We start from the raw sequence: 21512 nt of genomic DNA, 5'->3' as shown, positions 1-21512 counted from the left end.
GATACCAATGCCAGTAGTGAGAATTTTTCCTCCCCCCCCGTCCCCCACTTCTTCTCTGTCCCCCATTTTTTCTTTCACCCCAACCGGTCGAGGCAGATGGCTGCACATCTTTGAGTCTCTGCTCTCCATGAAGTTGTCTATTACATTATTACATTAGACGCTTTTATCCAAGCGACCTATAAGACAATAAGTGCAGTTCAACATTTGGGTACAAACAAGAGTAAGTAAGTAAATATGTCTATGTACAGTGCCTTGAGATAATGTATACCTGTGATTCGGCGCTATACATATACAATTGAATTAAAGCCATTGAGAGTGATCAGTATATTACAGAATCTGACCCTTACAATGGAGCTTTTCAGAAGAAAAGAAACCGTCAGAGCGGAAATGATTCCACACCAGCTGCATTGCGACATTTTCAACTTTCTGATCAACTCTCCCTCATCCTGAACTTTTACACGTTGCAATAAAAACATGTGAGATAAGCAAGATATTAAGGGGAGTTAGCACCGGATTCTGTGCCTGGCATAAACTGAGTTCTACACAAGCATGATCTCCTATTGTCTGTTGGTTCCCATCGCTCCCTCACTTAGAGCATATTTTATGGCCGTCTCACAGGATCTTTGGCGATCTGGTAAAATGCTCTCCCATTTTCTTGCCCCCGACTGTTTTGGCATTCTGGGGCACGACAGCTGTATGTCTGTAGATTTGATCAGCATGGCTTCTTGCCAAAATGGTGTTTTTGTGTTGGTTGTGTTGGAGTATTGCATGACAGGGTTGTGTGACAGCTATTGCAGCTCCATACAATAAGACATAATTTAGCTGCAGGAAAACCTGCTCAATCTTTCCCTCACATTTTTGGAATGCCTTGACAAATGAAAAGTCATGGATTGTTGTCAGAGGACGCAGATATATTGCAAAACGATGCGCTTTTGTTGCCAGGTTACAAGGAACAGGTTACAGCTTATATAATCCTTACAGTGAGATGACGGAAATCTGTATTTCCTTTTCTGGTCATTTCAGGAATTGGGGTGGTTCTCACACACACAGTAGAATTTCCATGTTCCTCTTTGCAGCACATTTGTAACACAGTAAAATCGTGGGGGTTACGTAAATGTTTCAGTCCCACAGGACGTGATTCATTCAGAAAACATGATATGTGCATTTTGGAGGATGTAGTAAAGGCCCATTAAGTGAGTCTTGTGAGAAAATCATGTACAAGGAAACGTCTCTAAAGGGCATGTGTCACTTGAGCTGGGAAGTACTGTCTAACTACTGCATTGACTGTGAGTGTAATGTTAAAGAGGGGGATATTATTTGCTGTTTTATGAGCTCCTTTGTGGACACGGGCCTGAATGGGCAGATCCCAGTATGTCGTCTGATGACTGTAGTGTTCTTTTGTGACTCAGCCTTGTGTTTTTTAGAAGAGTGGTGTTAGGGTCTGAAATGAACACATGGGTATCTGCTGCTGTTATCTTTCTGCTGTCACATTGATATACCCCTGGGTTGTTCTGCTGCAAACGAGTCCTAACTGTAGAAACGCCTCTTTTGTCATGATTCATTCTGTATGTGTGAAGTCTAATCTCCTGTAGTCACAGTTTGTTTGAATTTCACTTCAGTGCAAATAGGACACAATGGATGCTAATTCGTCTACAAACATTGAAGATAATGCTCTTTAAAAAAGGTTTTAGGGATCCGTTTAGGGTTAATTGTTGCAGGGTTAGTTTTACAAACTCATGCATGCAAAGAATCTGTGTCACGGTAGACCTGTACTCGAGCTACTTCCTGGTTTGTTGACGCTTGTTGCACCAGCAATTTTCTTCTCACAAAGTGTTCCCTCTGTGCTCTGCAAGGCCTAAACGGTGCAAGGCAGGAGTTCCTACAGAACAAGCAACTTCATATACAGACAAATGATTAGGTGACTCAACAATAGTCTGCTTATTTCCTCTTTATTTTATTCTATTCTCAGTTATGGGTGGGATTTATACACTCCTGTATGCCTGCGGTAAATGGTGGCAGTGAAGGAGAGAGCAGTGAGTGAGTGACTTGTTGTAGTTTGTACAGGAATTGAGTTTGCTAATGTCAACAAATGTCCCGCTCCCAGCACACTGACACACACAGACTGCTGCTGCTGCTGCTGCTGCTGCTGCTGCTGCACAGTCTCGGGTTGTTGTGAGAAGTAGCTCCAAATCAGCAAATGCTTCTCAAAACTAAGTCACCTTTTAATTGTAATTATAAAAGCTTCCCCTGCTAGTACTTGGAGGAAAATCAGAAATACTCTTCTACTCTATATACCAGGGTATGTGATGAGGAGATAGGAGGTGCATTTTTTTTGTATTTTTGTTATTAATTAATAATAATAATAATAATAATAATAATAACAATAATAATTAGTTGCCTCATCTCTCACTCCATCTCAGTCTAATTTTGCTACACCGGTGTCTTAAGTATATGTGAGGAAGAGGAGGAGGAAAAGTCCGTAGCTGGCCTATTTACACCACTGTGTTTTAAAGGTTTTAAATGGTGTTACTTTGTGAGCTCAGTATTTTCCTGGGTGGTGCTTGTGTGTAAAAAGTTTGAGCATTTAAAGCAAAAGAACAATTTATCAAGCCAAACCCTAAAGTGACCGATGCTTTAGTTTCCTCATCGGTGTGAGTAAATCACTGCAGTCTTCTCTGTCACTGTTTTTTTGGAACTTACGTTTGGCCTCTTAAAGATTTCCCAACCGTCCCACAAAAGTAGTTTTCTTGAAATTGACGGGTATGCGTTGGAATTTATTTCCAAACAAAATTGGATGATTGTGATAATAAGGGCATGACTCAGCGATAACTCGTCGAGAGCAAGGGTGTTGTTCTTGTAGTCACACTCAAGTCTCTCTGTAAAGAGTTCTGCCATTGTTGAGCTGTGTCATCTTCTTTCCGCTCTCTCTTTCACACACACAAACACACACACAGAGGAATCACACTGATTGCCATTCATTTGGACGACCTAACCGAAGTCCCTAACATTGACCGTAACCGGGTAATGCCTGACTTTAACCATAACCACAATTCAAAGCGGAAATGTTCTGCCTCATTAGGCTTAGAAAAGCTCCTAAATAGGTAACGAATATAAGTACACACACTCGCACACGTATGACAGTGACACCTGGTGGTAAGCCAGATTCAAACGCGATTATCAAAGTAGAAAAAAACAACAACAATCGGGTTAAAGCGGTTAAGCGCAGTTGCTGGCTCCATGTACTGCTGTATCACTGAGCACCTAACTGTGCAATGGGAAGTTTCAGCACAGATGGAGCACGGTTTGGCTCTGTCACGTTGTTTGGCTCGAGCCTCTTGTTATGTAACTAATAATTAAATAGACAAATGTTGATGCTTGGAGCTCGGGGTGAAATGGAAATGTGCTTTTAAAGTTTTTTAAAAAAAGCGTCCCAATGCCACATCTTATGAAGTAGATACTCGCTTTATTTACTTGAGATTTATGCAGCAGATAGCATTTAACTATACAGGGCATTACTTTCTCTATATAATGCATGATTAGGTTTTTTTTATTTATCTATTTTGTATGTGAAGTTGAAAATGTCATCATAAAATGTTCACACCCACGCTGACTGTAAAAATGCTTAAAAAAGCTGATGTAAACTTTTCTTTGGTTGCTGTGTGTGTGTGTGTGTGTGCCAGCCGTCGATAGCAGGACAGACTGCCTGTGTGTGTGTGTGTGTGTGTGTGTGTGTGTGTGTTTGTACACACAGAGAGGTTGGGAGGCCACGTGTACAGATCTGCTCTGGTGCGCTGTTGCGTCTCTCTCCTTAGACTGCTGCGGCTCTGTCACTTTTTTCCTTCTTCTCACCTACTCACCCTCGATAGGCCTCTCAGAGCGCTCTGCATTTCACAGAGGCATGCGAAAGCTGAACACACACACACATGCGCGCGCACACACCCCCACGCCACTTACAAGTCAGAGCAGACTCTCACACACACACAATCACTGTGTATTCCCCAACACTAACAGAGTGACTTAAATACACTCTATGAAACAATGCTGTGATGTAATATATTCATTTTTTAATTGTTTGATTGAGTTTTTTTTTTTTTTATGGCATTGACAACTTTATGACCTGACACCACCACATGCTGACGCAAGCGATGGCAACAACGAATGACACGAATGTACAGTCATTATCACTACAGAGCAAACCAGAGAGACCACAACAGGTTCCACAACAATGCATATGCAGCTCTGTAGAGTGTAAAAAAAAAACATGGTCTGGCCTTCTCATGACTGATGGAGCGAGGCCTCTAAACAGAGTTGACGGTTTGTACACAGCTGGGAGCCGGATCTAAGGGGCCAATAGAAGGGTAGAAGCTGTGCGGCAGAAATGTAAACATGACTTGCAGTAATGGATTTCAGCAGCGTCAGGCTCTAACTGTTCCATGACTTAAAAAAGGCCAGTGGTGATGTTCATTTGTATGTAATTGTCCCTTAGCTACAGTCAAAGCTTGGTATGAGGAGGAGCGCTCTGGTTTTCTGCCGGCATTGATGCGTCACGGTTGCACTTTTTGTAAATGCTGTTGCTTGTGGAAGCTGTAGGTAACGGAGAGTGAGTTTCCTAGAAGTTTTCCTAGAAGTTGCAACCACACTGTCGGATCCTCAGAACTGGGGGGTCAAACCCCTGACCTTCAAGTTGAAGATAACCTGTGAACTGATCCATAGTAATTATAAGTAAGTAAGTAGAATTTCACTGCAGCCACATTAGGTAAAAGGTTGATGTCTGTTGACAGTTTCCTGGATTTGTAATCGTTCAAGATTATACCAACCGCAATTTGTCGAAGTTCCTGTTTCTTAATAGTCTTACTGATGACCTTTGATGCACGCAGAACAACATGTCACTACTCTTTTTTTTTTCATTTCAATGCCACCACACCCCCTCCCGTTCTCTGAATGTCTTTTCCCGCCCAAGTCTACTGTGGTTTTGGATAAGATCACCGTAGCGCAGAGAACCAAAGCAAGGTCTCTTCTGGCGGCCAAGCTGTTTTATGACTGTTCTGGTGGCGGGTGGCCACATGTTTACACCGGTGTTGGGTGTTGTGCACATATCCAAGATGTGCAAAAAAAAAACAGCCACTTGATGCCTTTACCCTCTGAGAAAAATTGTACATCACTCCACTCTTTTTGTAACACTCTTCATGATGTTGGATTAACCCTGTCAACTTCAATTTGTGGTTTGTAGTGTGTTAAAAATGCAAATCACACTCACGGAGAGTGCTACACAACAGATTATGAGTATAATGAGTGTGTATAATATAATGTCACTACCTGAATACATGCATTCTATTTTTGTTTAATTGAATAATCCTGTAGTCTGTGTTTTTTGTGGCTCTGTCAACCCGATCTCATGCTCGATAAAAGGGGGCTTATGTTGCTCAGTTGTCACCATGTGACTGTTAATGGTATTTAGCTTTGTGCTTTCTGGAAATTCCTCCACTTGCCAAATAGAGATTGGATACTTAGGCTAATCCTGACCTGGGCTGATTCCACAGTTACATTTTTTTTTTAATGTAACGCATAAACAATAAAAGGGCAAATGTTGACACACACGTCATGTGATGACTGTTTATGGTAAGCGATGAAAGCGAGGGATAATTTCCTTGTTCTAGATAAACGATATTTAGAATGGAGCACTTGTTGGATAGCGCCGACCGATTTTTCTTCTTTAACCGTCCTTGTCCAACGAATTACGTGATGTCCTTTAATAATGTGCCTGAACGCTCATGTGAGCATCTAGTATACAATAGACGTCCTCCTGCTGCTGCTTTTGATGCCTTATCTAACGGCATATTCTTGCTTAGCAGCAGCTTATTTATTTCTTGGTAATTCTTCCATGTACTTCACAACCTGGACTGACATTATGCACTTCCGTTATTCTTTTCTCTTGAAATGATTGTATTTGTAACCCAAGTTTCACTGTAAAATCCTCTAAATTCTCGGTCATGTCGAGACTTGGTTTCTGATTAACAAATCACATTGGTGGAATTTCCTGTCTTTGCTGCCGAGCTGGTGGACACTGTGTCATGCTGCGTTTTCAGTATTCTCTACCGTTGGTTTGTGCCTTTTTTCGATGTCCCCGATTGGACGAAGGAAAGCGTGTTCCGAGCATGCCGGGGGTTTTATTGCCAAGGTTCAAGGATCACTGCCAGTTCAATTGCACAGTTAGGGATTACAAAGCATATCGTCGTGATAAATTCATCCACATGGTTTTATGAGACTGTGCCTCTGTGAAAAGGGGAGCAGTGCTACTTGTGTTTAATTATTAGGAGACTCCTAATGCAGTTATTTGTAGTAATTACAACAGGAGCAAAGGAGGATGGTGTAACAAGGGCCAAAGTCCATGTTGAGAGGAGGTTGTGTTGGATCGATGGGTCAAAAAAAAAATACAGGACTTTAACATAAGAGACCACTGTTTGCCGCTGTTACAATTCACAATTATATGACTTTAAATTCAAATGCAGTGGCTGACAATACTTCTGTTTGGTATGGAAGCAGATGGTAGCCATACAAAGACATTCCATGCACAGTAACATCTCGCTGGAGTACTTTAAATATGTGTATGTATTTATTTGGTGTACATGTTGTATTCCCATGGCCAGAATGACAAAGGGAAAGTGACGTGTTTTTCAATATCTTGTGCCATATTTCAGCACTTGACACTGCAACGTTTCCTTGAGATAAGTGGACACTTTTCTAGCAGTGCCACAATGGCAACGAGACACTTGCACCTGAATGATGTTATTGCCTCTTAAATATTTCACCGCAGGACTTGCCTCTCTCTGTCATTCTGAAGAGGCTTTCTGGGCTCCCAGTCTCACCGAATCAGTGTGCAATTTTATGTGTACTTATTTTTTTTAATGGCAAGTAGCACGAGACCTTCTTCTTCATCATCTGTGCAGCCCTTAAACCTAGGTAGACTTCATTTTTTCCATAATTGTATCAGGACATATCAACTTATAAATTGTCTTGCAGGCCAGATCACGCCGTTTTGAACGCCCCCCACCCCTGAAAAACACCTCTTAATGGTCATTTAAGGACAAACAACAACCTAAATAGGCTTGTGCAGGTTGGAGGACTTGTTGCATGTTAATGATTATATTAAATCTAAATTTAAAACCAGTGTGGGGTGCTTTTCAAAAAATTAAAAAGGCACACCCATGACACTTTGGCAGATTATTGTGAAGCCACAGGTTCAGGTCCCTCTGGTTAGTTAGCATTCGGCCTGTTGAAGTGTGAGCTACTCGAAGAATCCCACCAGTCCCAGAGCTGCATTTCTTTGATTTACCCGGGCTGATGTAATTATAGCTGCAATGAAGTTGCACACACTTGCAACAAGTGGCCAGCTTTTGGACCCTGCAGATGCAATAGTATGTAACATTAGAGTTGATTGCGACTGGGGAAAAAATAGATTGTTGAGTAAATAGAGTAAAAAAGTAGGTATTTTGTATGGTGCCTCAAAGGAGGACAGATGAAGACTATCAGCTTTATAGCAAAACATCTTGAGCCCTGTAGAACACATGCACCTAAAGTGTGCTACTTAGTTATTAGGAGCATGTTTTATTATTGGTTATTTTAGCGAGCATTTGTTGAATTGATCTGTCTTTTGCAGATTGACTAGTAATTCTGTTGTGGTATCAATCACACTGTTGTGTAAAATACTGTATTCTTACAAACTGCAAACATTTTCCTGAGACATTTCGTACCGTTTGCACAGAAACAACTGTCCGCATGCATTTGCTGCCCTGATTTCTGCATGTGCACAGCTGGTAATATCATAGGTTGTAATAGGTCGTCACCAGACAACAGATAGGACCTTGTGCCATAGGCCGATCAATGATTTACCCGACCAGTGATACTGTACATGTGGAGGCAAACATTCATTCCACCATGCTGCTCTCCAGACTTTACCCTTGTGCCATCTTAAGATCTTTTTCCAGCTGGCTTGAAGGAACTTGATAATGGCCTCATTTTCTCTCAGTGAAAACACCACTAATGAGATTCAGTTCAGGTTTAGCCTTTGAACTCGGAGGCGACCCACTTCTTATTGTTGCATCTGCTGAGCTAACGCTGTGCACCAGAATATTTAAACAGCGCTGCTATTACAAGCTGATACTTTATTGCCAAGGTAGTTAAGTGTCAAAGCTGTGTTATCAGGAGTTGTTATGTAATGACTTTGCAAGGAGTTAGCGAAACCGTGTGTTTTTTTTTTTGCCTGTAGTTAAGTTTAAAGAGTGGAAAGACAGAGTCATGCTTCTACTAATAGGATTTGATTGATGGTTTATATATTAAACCAAGCAGCCGAGTCCTGACTACAATTTTACACCAAGTGAGCACTTTACTGAGAATTTAACCATACTTGTGATGGACATCTTGGCCACATTTTGGTTTCTCCAAAGTCAACATTGGCAAGCACTTAACATGTGGTTTGCTGTGTCAATTCCAGCTTTAAATGTAGTCTGCTCCTCTTGTGATTGTTGACTGCTGTGTCCAAAGTGGAACAAAGTGCGGGATCTTTACCCTAATTTAACAGCTTCGGAGTCATTGCGACGGTTTGAATGACTTGTGTGGCGAAAAAGAAGCAGAGAGGAAGAGGCGCAAGGGGACCACACATGAGTAAACCTCAGACTGGCTTTTTTTTTCCACCCAAAATCACGAGAATTGAGAAGCACAGAAGCATGCAAACCGAATGCCGACTGGCACGTGTATGGCTCCACGGCTTGTGGTCGCTGGCTCTGTTGAAAACATATGCACATGGTGAGGAGGGCCAGGGGAACCCAGTCGAGAATAAGGTGAAAATGTCACCAGACTTACAAAGTTAATAACACAAAATAGAACATGTTTGACTCACAATCGTAACACCTAGGTTTAAGTGGGATTCATGTCTTTACGAAGATGACATAAGATGTCTGGATTATTGGAGTTATCCTGGCCAAGATCATACAAAAGTAGCCCGTCTTTAACACTTAGACTGACTAAGCTGTGTGTGTCTGTGCAGGACAGATGGGCTTAGCTGCAGTAATGATACCGTGTTGGACTGGTCTTGACCCTTTTCTTTCTTTTGTTTGATTATCTTTCTATTCTCTTTCTGTGTTTTAATTTCCAGCATCTCCAATCCTGGCTTTTTATTATAATGGGATTCATTTACCTTTGGTCCTTGTTGCTGCTCAGGTTTAATCATTTGTTCGGGGACACTGACCCACCTCTCAGCCGCCATCCTGTCATTCTTAAAAAATAGAATCCCCTTCGGGTCTGGAGCTCGTCTATTTTTAGCACAGCTAATGCTAAGACCAAACAACTATTTTTAAAAGCACTTAAGCCAGTGATGAAAATGACTTGCATTGAGTTTGAGTGTGCCAATTTTGGCCTTGCCAAAATATTGTTGTTGAAATAGACCTGTGGGGTGGAAGAAACATCTTTCTACCGGTGTCAAAATTATATTCATAGCTTATTCGTTGGTGCACTGTAAGTTGGCCGAGATTCAAATATGGGAGAAATGTTAATGGCGTTTAAAGCTTGTGCCTCATTTAAGTTGTTGTCAAGGCTAGGGTTACACTTGGCTATGGCTCACAGAAAAGTCAGAGGTGTTTCTTTTCACTATCATATACAATTTCCTGCCATGCATCGGTGAATCACAGAAAATCTCTGCGATAGACAGTGTGGTATTTTGAGTCCGTCAGAGCTTCTGCTTTTGAGCTCAACTTCATATCAATTAAATCACTTAACACTCAAAATGGATTTCGTGTGGCCTACTTAAAGTGGCTGCCACAGATCTGTGTGATCAAAGAGGATGATTGAGAGCAAATATCTATTCGTTTTCAACTGTGTTAACTATGTTAATTGGTCCAGTCTTAAAAAAAAGACTATATAAATGATACAGATAATAATGGTGGTACGAGCATTCACTTCATCATTTTTAATAATGGATTATTAAAAGGTTTACGTTGAAGTCTTAAACTTTAAACTTATTAAACCAGAATGTTTAGGGGGTGATGTGAATGTCGTAACATTTAGGGCGGCTTCATTTTTGTCATCGTTACCAAGTGTCTAATGTAGCTGTAGATGTTTATCTAGTTGAATGCTTGTCAGAGCAAATGCACAGATTTAAGACAATAATCTATTCATTTGTGATGTTTTTTTTTAGTCATTATTTCTTAGTTTTATTCTACAAATTGAAAGAAAACCAAAACAAAGGATTATATGTACTGCCATAGTACCTACCACATCCACCTTTTCTCCTACTAACATGTGTTGAGCTACGTGACCTTCACGTCTTCTGTTCTCCATTTCCCTCTCTCCTTTTGCTCGGATCATGCATTATTCTATAAACTCACAGATGCACACTGTTTGCAGCACGGATTAAGATAGATTAATCGTATCCCCGGTCCTTATCAGATACTGCCAATAATCTATGGGTGTAGCGTGAAGTGAAGACTGCAAAAAGGAACTATTTCATCCATCGTTTTTGGTCAAACATGACGAACAGGTTCACTCCTTGCTGTCAGCGTCCATCAAACATTTCCAGGGAAAGCGAGGTGTGGAGGACAAGTTGTGTATGATTTTGAAAACGTTGGACATTTCCTGTGAAGGAGACGACGACATTAAGCTGTTTCTCAAGAAACATGGCAGCAGTTTAGACATTAGACATCCGTGACATCATTCCTTTGAAATTAAAATCTGCAAACAAGTATCGCTATAAAACATAATTACAGATTTATTTACTGTGAGAAAGGGAGTGAGAGTATTGTTGCTGGCATCCAACAGCTGTTTCTTGGATAATACACAGTCGAATTAAGCTACACTGGAAGAACATCTAGACTGACTACTATTCCCTTAATGATTTTCAGTAGAAGTGTTTAAACATAATGTCATTTGACTGGAAATGTCACATTCATTTTACTTCCTTGCTGTTTCGACTGCCTGCAAATGAATCATCCGCTCGTCGGCCATGCCGAAATAGCTTCCACCGGGTTAGTATGGGTATGGTCTTGCTTGAACTTGAATCCTCAGACAGCATTTCGTTGTTGTGTCCTGCGTGTTAAAACGTGTGACTCTAATTCTGAGCGAGCTGCATGTCTGCTTACAGCGTGAGCGTGGACCTTTCTGTTTAAAGCAGCTGAACTTCAAGGCCTCGGCACAGGCTCATCTCATCACTCCGTCGTTTCTTACATGGGCAGATGTAACGGCAAAGCGACACCTTGAAATGAAATCAGAAATGGCAGCATCTGCATTTGCACAATGCTCCCTTGGATTGTGGATACTGAAAACAATGGTATCCGTCCTTACTTAATGATTTCTTCGGATCTGTTGGCTACGAAATAAGTTAATGCTTTTTTTTCAGGCTTGGAATGCAGTGGATAATATTATTTAACAGCTTTCTCCTTGAGTTTCTTCTCGGGTATTCACCTTGAGCTTAGAAGAAACTCATATTTGAAGGTCTGGAGCTGGCTTGTCATGCATACCTCAAATCCTCCACGCCAAGCCATTACTTTAGTGACCCTTTAGTACTTTAGTGACCCTTTAGTGACGCTGACGTGTACAATACTATTTTTGTGCCACGCGCCCAAACTCCAACGGGGGTTTGCCACCTGATTAGAGCCACAATTAACGATTATTTTCACAATTAATCGAGTAATGGTTTGGTCCATAAAATGTCAGGAAACGTTCAAAAATATCCATCAGTGTTTGTCAAACCTGGAAATGATGACGTTCTCGAATGTCTCGTTTTGCCCGCAAACCAATGCGATTCATTTTTAGTGATTTCTTTGTTATATATTCACATTTAAGAAGCTGAAACAAACAGAAATCTTGTTTGATTAATAATTGAGTAATTGTTTCAGCTCTACGCCTAATTTGTACTCTGGCTTGTTTAGGATGTTACTAACAGTTATTTAATTGTAATGGCTGCCTGTTTATATCTGAATGTAAAGTCAAACTTTTGATTTATTTATGTCGAGAAATGCTGTTATTTAGTTAACCAATCCTGACACATATATATATATATATATATATATATATATATATATATATATATATACGTGTGTGTGTGTGTTATTAAACTTATTAAAACAAAAATGGCTATGCTTGAATATATTTATAGCCAGCTCGCTATCTTGTTTTCATTCTACACGATAAGAGCTTTTTTTAGATGACACTGCATGCATCATGCTGTTTTCATTTCCCCTCGACTGTGGCTTGAGAAACAGTATGGTTAGTATACGGTCAGCTGCCTGAAGCCCTGCAGTAAATTAAACAATGTTCACGGCTCTTAATTTGCTATTGATCACATGCATGCTGAAGCAGTGCTGTGTATAATAATTAAGGTGGCAGTATGGATTGAAACTAAGTTGAGTAAGTATAATTTATGTGGGGGAATGTGATGATGTGTTTGCACCCTTGGATGGGTTTATATTACGCTGGCGACTTGTGTTGTAAATCCCAACTCTCAGGATTGAGGATAATATTTTTTACATGGATACTGATTTACTGATGTGAACAAAGAAAACGAGTAATGCGAGCAGGACAGCACAACATGTGAGCAACATTTCATTTTCTGATAGAAAACAACATATTTGAACACGTGTCAGTCTCTCACACAAGCAGTATCGCCCACAGATGATGCTTTATAACAGGGGTGTCTAACTCATTTTTATTCAGGGGCCACATACAGCACAATTTGATCTCAAGTGGGCCGGACCAGTAAAAATAGTAAAATAATAGCATAATAACCTATGAACAACAAGAACTCCTTTGTTTTTTCTCGTTTGTTTTACATTTAATGAAGGATATTTTTACAAAACATGACATTTCTTGAGAAATATAAGTGCAATTTCAACAATAACATGCCTAAATGTACTATTTACAGAGCACACTGGATCTATTTAAGGCACAAACATTTAGTCACAGGTATCTGGAAGTGAAAAATATTGTATTTGACATTACGTTTAAATTGTAATTGTAGTGTGAAATTTGTGTGGGCCAGATTGGACCCTCTGGCGGGCCGGTTTTGTCCCCCGGGCCGTATGTTTGACACTCCTGCTTTATAATAATTTGGAGCTAAAATAAAGCCCAATAGTTTAAAGGTTTTAAACAGAACAATATCCAGAGAAACCTGCTGGAGGAAGGAGCATGTGTTGCAGTATGAGGTTTCTGTACTTTGCAACCATTTGACTAAATAATTATTCAAAAAGTGTGATTCTTGGCCTGATGGAGCAGTGCTTCAAGGCTCGGTGTTCAAAGACCAAGCTTGCTTTGATTTCCCATTTGAGTAAAAACTAAAATTTGTATGATTAGTCAACCGAGCGATGCCGAGAGAAAGAGCTCTTATCTGTATGAGAAGGAGCATTTGACATTTGCTTCTGGGAAATAGTCTTAAATAACTTGAGAAATGTTATTTGATTGTAACAATATCTGATAACTACCATTTATTATGTACAAAACATGTATTTAGGGTTATTACACTTATGGGTTATTACAAAATGATTCACAAAGTACTTACTAAGAAAATAACAGCCTTATCTTAACACCACCGTATCACCAAAATAACACGGAATCAATCAGTCCTCTTGCCATTATCAGATAAATATATCAGATAAAGAGTTATAGACTTTCTTTTAAATAACAAAATGGAACAAAATGGAAAAAAAATATGTAGGATTTTGAGTACGGTCTGTTTTGGTTTGAGTGATGTGTCTATAACGTTTCCTTTTTCTGTCCGATTACGTGCGTTAGACGAGCACAGTCTCATTGGAAGGGTCTTCATCATATTATGGGCTGCATTAATTGTACGCCCTTAAAAGGCTCTGTGTCTGCTTTGGGATCTGGATCCGTTGGTATCAGTCTCTCAGAAAGCACTGGGGAAACCAAGACGCTCACCAGCGCTCACTGAGGTCATCTCAGTGGTGTATAATCCTGGCTTTGGTCCCACCTGCTATTCATTTAGGTGTACAGTCAAATGAAGAAGAACAAGTGTGTTTCTCTTTTGTAGTGGAGGAGTTTGAGGTCTGTCCTTAAATGATCGTCATTTGATGGCCGATGTAACTGGTTAATGTCGGATGGAGTTGTGTGTTTTTCTGTGTTAGCGTTTCAGTGCAAAATTAGTACAAACACGCTGGCGTGAACACACCTGAGGCACTCCTTTGTTGCGTCAGCCGTGGTGAAAAATGCATCTTTTACCACTAATGGCTGTGTTTACCGCCATTAAATCAATGCTGCAGGGGCTGCCCCTGTCCATACTCTGATTGCTGTATGTCTACATTCATGTTAAATTACGTTTTTCCTCAGAAAAAAAAGAGCACGTGCCATTTTGAGAAAGCTCAAATGTGTATAAGTCTTATATTAAGCCAGCTGTGCTGATTCTCTCAAAGCAAACGCGCACAATTTGAAGGCTGTTGTTAGAAGTGGAGGTAATTTCCTCCCGACGCGCTGTTAGTTTTTGTCAGTGCTATTTACGGTTGTTAGAATAACAATAATAAGAGCAGGGCCAATGACTCACCTCTCCACGGCTCTTATCAAGCTCTTTATCCATCCCTGTGATCCCTGCTCCTTTCTTCAGCCTGAAGGGTTGAACAAAAACAACGTTGGCACTGGCCCCAAAAGTCCAACAACCTTGGATTCACCGAGACATTACAATTGTGCTCATTAGTTCTTAACGTTTGCACATTTTCACTTGTGCTGCAAAATCACCGTCCACAAAAGCTGCGCTGATCGGATGTCACTTGTTACACAGTGCGTCGCCAAAGAGTGTGAGAAAGCGATGCCTCTGTTCCCCGAACACAACAAATGCTCCCGAAGTTTGGGGCTTTGCCACGCTTAAAAAAAAACGATAACGCGGTGCAGCTGTGAGGAGAAACTGGACATATTATGACATAATATTTACATCGACACAGCACGATGCTGAGAGAATACACCCTGTTTGATGCGGTGGTCGTGCATTTTCACTTGAGTCATGCAGATGAAAGGGAGAAAAGTGACTAAATGCAATGTACATATGTCCCGTTGGGTTATTAATATCAGGTTGGTCATGGGAATGAATTGGAATTGGATGTTTTACTTTGATAAAAATGGGATTTGGTAAGCAGAATCCAGGTTTAATTGAGAAATGTCAGATCGTCTTTCAAGGTCACTCTGGCCCCAGGTTTTTAGTATTGAATTGTCTTGAGACGAAGCCAGGATCCACATATCTTCCTCCTATCAGATGCTTCTCGTCCGTCTCCTCTGTTTCCCCTGTCATAACAGGGGGACAGTGTTTGTGAAATCCAACTTGTGAAATCTTGGGAAAAACTGCACAACCAGGTTTATTTATCTAATCTCGCCTTAGTGTCTTTCTCACAGTCATTAACTCTTTCCTTTCATTTCCTCCCTTTTCCCCTCGAATCACACCTCACATCTTTGCGCTTGTATCATTTGTATCATTCAAGAGGACGTGATGGACTTCTTCTATCATGTGCATGTGTTTGTGTGGGAGATAGACAGATAAGTAGAGAGAGAGAGAGAGAGAGAGCGCTACCTCATGTGCATTGAAACAAAGATAGCCAAATAAAAGTAGTGCTATGCCCTTATGGACTCAGGGTAAAAGTCTGCTTTGCCCACATGTCACACGCACGAGTTCACTTTAACCTGCGGCTGTACACTGCTGGGCTGCTGAGATCAGGTTCATTTAATACAAAAATATTATGAGTCACTTTTATTTATCAGGGTATTGGATGTGCGTCTCAGCATGTGTGCCTTTCTGTAATAATTGAGGATGTTACAGGTATTTCTGTTTCAGCTGCAGTTGAGCTGAAGACATTGATTATAATTGTAGGATTATAAGTTTAACTTTGTATATGACCATAAGACGAGTTTGACTTACCTACTTGATCCTCGCCTCATCCTCTTTGTCAACTGTTCAAAGCCGACATTGCCTCAGTGTTTGAAATAACTGTTAAATATTGAACCGAGCTTTGTCGCAACATAACAGACTGTATTGTTTGTCATATGCCCGGGGCGAGGGTGCAATCGGAATAATCACGCATGCATTCATTCATCTGGATATTTAGCAACCCTGGGTGTGTGTGTGTGTGTGTGTGTGTGTGTGTGTGTGTGTGTGTGTGTGTGTGTGTGTTGTTTTCTTTTTTCTTTTTTAACCTCTTCCCTTATGTGTCACTTTTGACACATAGCTTTTATGATGCATGTATTATGCATTATAATATGCTATTAATAATAATATATAATAACATTTTAATATTATTGATTGAATGTAATGTAATGTAATGTAACCATATTATGGTCTATGGCCCTGGGTGTGTATCATTTTCAAACATATTAGTGCTCATACTGGAAGTGGAAAATTGCTCATTTACATTTCCGTCTGAACAAAGTAAGATTAACTGGTAGTGTTGACAAGATGATGTTCTTGGTTACACAGTGTTGTTTGACTTCCCATTAGTGCATTAAGATGTTGATTGTAATAGTAGTAATAAGTTAATGTTAAATTTCCTCATATGACTTATGTCATTTCATGTCAAGTGACATAAGTTGCTGGCACCTTCACTTGGTGACGACACGACGATCTGACATGTTAGAAGATTGCGCGACATTTTTCGTATTGTGGTGCGGCAGGGTTTGTGATCCGGCTCGCTAAATCCACCGGACTCCTCTGTTAAGTATTGAGACTTGAGACATTTCCCTGGGAATTGTTGGAGATGAACCCACGCTTTGTCGGACGTCTCTTCCTGTGACGGCACTCTGACCAATCAGTGGCCCGGCAGTCTCACGACGTCGAGTCGCCCTAGTGGGAACACGCCATTAGTGTAACATGTGAACAATAACATGACCCTGGCTCTCTCAAATCTGTAGCAGCACTGTAACTAATGTTGTAAAAGGTCTATTGCGCCAGGGTTATTCATGGCATGCTTGTACAAGACATGTGTTTGCAATGCTCAAGTATGCTATACTAATAGTCTCATCATTCATTCATTCATTCATCCATCCATTCATTTACTGCTAGAGCCAATCCCAGCTGACATAGACTGACAAAGATGAGGTATGATGAGGCCTGATCATGAAGTGCTTTTGTACCTGAGGAGAAGGATTGTACAGGAAGCCAGTAAAGAGAAGCTAACACTGGAGTGAAATGGTCTCTCTTTCTGTTTCCTGTCAGAACTTGTGCTGCAGCATTTTGAAACAGACTTATTGGCGAGTTCCCGATGGCAAGCAGTCGCAGTAGTCCTCGTCTGTCAGGAGAGTTCTCACACAACAGCACCCACTTTGGTAATTGCTTAAATGTCCGAGACTGGTTTTAATTATTCCTATTTACATATGTTTGTCGAGTCATAATTGAGTCCTGGTTCTCGGTCCGAAGTGAATAACAAAATAATGCAAAACATGGTAACTAGGTCAGCCACAAACGGTTATCATTATTGACAACATGTTTTGGAGTCATTGGATAAAATGTAAAAAGAAAACTGTTTTATACACAACTGACATGCTTGCGCAAATAGCCTGTGGGCTGCATATGACACTGTGGTTACACGTGAGGCGTATTCCATGCTGCAGTTAAGTGTTTTGTAATCTTAGACATGCCTGCACTGAGACAGAAAGCCCGTTTGGCAAAGCGATACCATTTCTCAGTTGCATTTTGGAGACGTCACACACAAGCCTGGTGCACCACATTACATGTGCACTGGTGCAGCGGAGAGTAACCATAATTAAAAAGATTCTTCTCAATATTGGATGTGCTCTTTTGAGAACTGTTTGACAAAGCACAGGCCTGTACGGCACAATTTATCACGTAAGTTGAAAGTAAAAACTGTGTTATTATGTTTTTCTTGTTCTAGTTAAATAACTAGAAAACAACTTTATGGCCTACAGTCTTGTCTGCGCTTGATTTTCGTGTTATCCTACAACACATTCTTCTCCTTCCACATTCAGAGCCTCTTGATGTGTGTTGCCATTTGCTGCACTTCATCTCGAGCCAATAAAAGATAGGGAGTGGCATTATATGGTGTTTATTTATAAGGCCGTACTGCAAAAACTGCCTAGTTACGTCTGCTCTCTGGTTACGTTCAAATCCATAACCTACAATGTCAGGTCACAGGGGCATTTTAAAATTAGCTGCACCTCTTGTTTACACTTTACATGGAAAAACTGGTTCCCACTACGACACTGCCAACAGACTGGGACAAGCTTTATATAATATCAAACGATAGCTTTTGGAACACTTAAAAAGGTTATGTACTCCCTCTTTAAAGTACGTTTATTTTTTTGTATAGCTCTGGATAGAGGTGCATAACAAAATAGGTAAAAACCAGCTTTACTTTCTCACTGTTCTAGCACCATTCATTTTGGCATCTTCAACTTCATTAATATTTTTTGCAGACAGATTGTGGGCGTATGCAAATTTAACCCCTCATTACTCAGACCGAGCCTTCACCACTCTGCCGCCATTGCTGCTGCTGCTGCTGTGGACATTTTACTTATTATTCCAGTCTGACAGCTTTTCTTGCAGGGATGTTTCAATGGCCTCTGGGTTCACTGACAAAAGGCACCTGACACTCTGAAAGCTTTTGGCAGCAAGCTAGTGGCCTGGGGTCTCATTACAGAGTCTCTGACTATGGTGTCAAACCATGGACGGCGCATAGTCAGTAAAACATAATGAATAGCCACCAGTGACTCTGTTGGTTGCAGAAAAAGGAGCTTACTTTGCACTTGATTGGTTATATTATATTATATTGTATTGATGTACCAAGTCAAATATAGATATTTAATGTTAACAAATGAAGGAGCTCTAATGTAAACAGTCCCTCCCAATGTGGCTCCTTCATGTCTCCTCGCAGTGGCGCCTCTGAAATGAGTGAGCGAAACTTGGGTGGAAGTTACCTAGCCGCATAGCATATGGTGATTAAAATTAGGCTGCGCGTCAGTAAAAATATAATGAATTGCCACCAGTGACTGGTTGCAGAAAAAGGAGGTCTATGGGGAAATGAGCTTACTTCTCACTTGATTGGTGTGTGAATGTTCTTAATCGCTAGATTTAGATGACGTCGATTTTGTGGCGCTCTCATACATAATAATGATAATTATTTGACTTCCTTTCATGCAGGAAATCTATATTTGTCAGGGCAAATATTGATATTTTATGTTAACAAATTAAGGCGTTCTAATGTAAACAGTCCCTCACAGTTTTGCTGCCTCGTGTCTCCTCGCAGCGGCGCCTCTCGAATGAGGGTGGACGTTATCGAGTATTGTATCGTGATGTTCCCTGTGATTCCCACCTCTAATTTTTTAAATTATGTACCAACTTAGAGTAAAAATAGATGATCAAGCGCTGCATATATGAGTTCAACAAGTACCTTGTTGCAGGTAGTGTTTGTGAACTTCTCTTTGTAAAATGGCAAACTTGTGAATCTGGAGGCTTCAAAATGGGAGTTGAGATCCTTGCGGGTGATGTCACTGCTTTTTGCCACTTAGTTGCAAGGGCCCTGGTCTGCCCACGCACCCGCCTGCATGTGTGACCTGATTTCTAACACCACTGAGCCTCTGCAGCCACTGCAACAGTTTTAGGCACAACCAGCCAGCTTAACATATCTGATCGCACGCTTTAGAGAGCATGCATTGCCTCATTGCCTCAAAGTTGCTAAGTCAGTGTTTCAGTGGAAATGATATTCACCAGAAGGCTGTAGGCCATATTCCTGCCCACACAGTGACCCCAATTGCAATCCCAGGATGTGAGCACATAATGTTATCAGACATACAGTGCAGGGAAAAATCTATTTAAGCAGGTACACTGAGGTGGAGCTCAAATACAATTATCTTCACTAGTTGCTAGTGGGTAGTTAATGAAGTATAATGGCAATTCAGTGATAGGAATTAATGGCACTCGCACATTTGATCTATTTTCATGGGACACAAAGACTTTTCATAAGCTGTATATTAGGCCAGATATCAAGGTGATGGTAGGTGCACACTGAAGCTTCATGTGCAGTTTTGTTTGTAGTTACCTGACATTCAAAACTTGACCAACCCTTGATCTCATTGTCTTCCCTAAACAGAGAATAGCTGTTTTTCTTTTGATCAAAGCTGAGGCAAAAAAAAGCGTTTCTCCAGTAACCGGAGAAGCACTTTTATTCTAGTACATTATGCATGTCATGCTAGTTATTCAACAGCAATTGAAATTTAAGTGACAATTCAAGCTGACTGGTACATTTTTTTAATGCGATTATAATAATAATAACAATATTTTATTGCTTGCATAATGACAGCAATAGTTTGTCTTTTCTTTTGATGTGGTCCCCTGACTGAGAGGAGCAGAGGTAGAGCGAGAGTGGCTGATATGGCGAGAGGAGACCTTCTTGTGGGTAATTTGTGGGCAAAACATTAAGGTGCTAAATGGAGGCTAATTGCATAAGGGCATCAGGGGAAATGGGTGCTGTGTGACCTCAGGCCCTGGTCATCTATCTGATTTAAGACACACAATGTGTCAGTGGCAAATTGAATCTGTGGGACGCAATTGAAGGATCCCTGCAACACAAAGACACACACACACACACACTTTCTTGTGCTGAGGTAAACCGGTGCATCAAACACGCACAGGTTTTCATTACAACCATATTAGAATTGTCCACCCGGTTTTGTTAAATGTCCCCACCGTGGGTGTATTATAAGAATTGGATAGATAGCTCCTCCCCTTTGTCGCCGTTAATGCATATGAAGCTGCTCATCCAGCGCATACACCGAAAATGTTTCTGACTTTGGGGTTTATTTCCAGGTTTGTGGCCCATAGAGCATGTGCAGTAGCGTTACTCCCATCATGTCTCTCAGCTATGTGAACGAGCCGTCCACGTTCTCCGTTTGCTTGCTGCATCCGTTATTAGCCAAAGGCATGATGGGAATAACACAGTAACAGCTGCTGTCAGTGTAATTAGAGCATTTAATATAAAATCTTTTGATTCATGGCATTTTTACAGTGTTGTGTGTTGTCATTTTACTTATTTCTAATGCCTTTTTAAAATGTTGATCCGCCTCAGTTTTTATACATTATTTTCCAAGAAAATAATGACAAAAAGTACTTTTATGATCATTTACAAAAACATTTTATTGAATATTAATCATGAATAGAATTTTTTTTTTTGCTGTTTAATTTGAGTTTGAACAAGTTTTGCAAGCATCTCTTTTACTATTGTGGTCTATGGGAAAATTGCTTTTTGGGCCCCATGGGTATTTTTTGTTGCAGTACCGTGAGTGGCCACTGGGAAAAAATAACTGCAAGCAAAAGGTCAAGGTGCTCTATCCAGTACTTATAATACTTCCATAGTCCACACCCTCTTAGATTTGTGCCGGTTTGTTCAACCACTTCTCTCCCCACCTTATAAATACAATTTATTGTTTCTTGAACATTTGCGTCACTTGCGCTTTATACCCCCGAAGTTTAATCAGTTATAAATGTGTTATCTTCCCGTTTTGAAGGAGAAAGTAGAGCTAACTCT

The 21512-nt window shown here is 40.6% G+C and overlaps 1 protein-coding gene across 3 annotated transcripts in view; it reads left to right on the top strand.

The window, feature by feature from the left end:
• LOC122779367 (glucocorticoid receptor-like) overlaps positions 1 to 21512 on the top strand; it is a 56573-nt gene that overhangs the window by 3283 nt on the left and 31778 nt on the right. The window lies entirely within an intron of this gene.

This window comes from Solea senegalensis, linkage group LG13 (genome assembly GCF_019176455.1).
Source record: "Solea senegalensis isolate Sse05_10M linkage group LG13, IFAPA_SoseM_1, whole genome shotgun sequence".
Lineage (NCBI taxonomy): Eukaryota > Metazoa > Chordata > Actinopteri > Pleuronectiformes > Soleidae > Solea > Solea senegalensis.
Note: the sequence above shows the minus strand (reverse complement) of the source record. Positions and strands in the feature narration are given on the sequence as shown.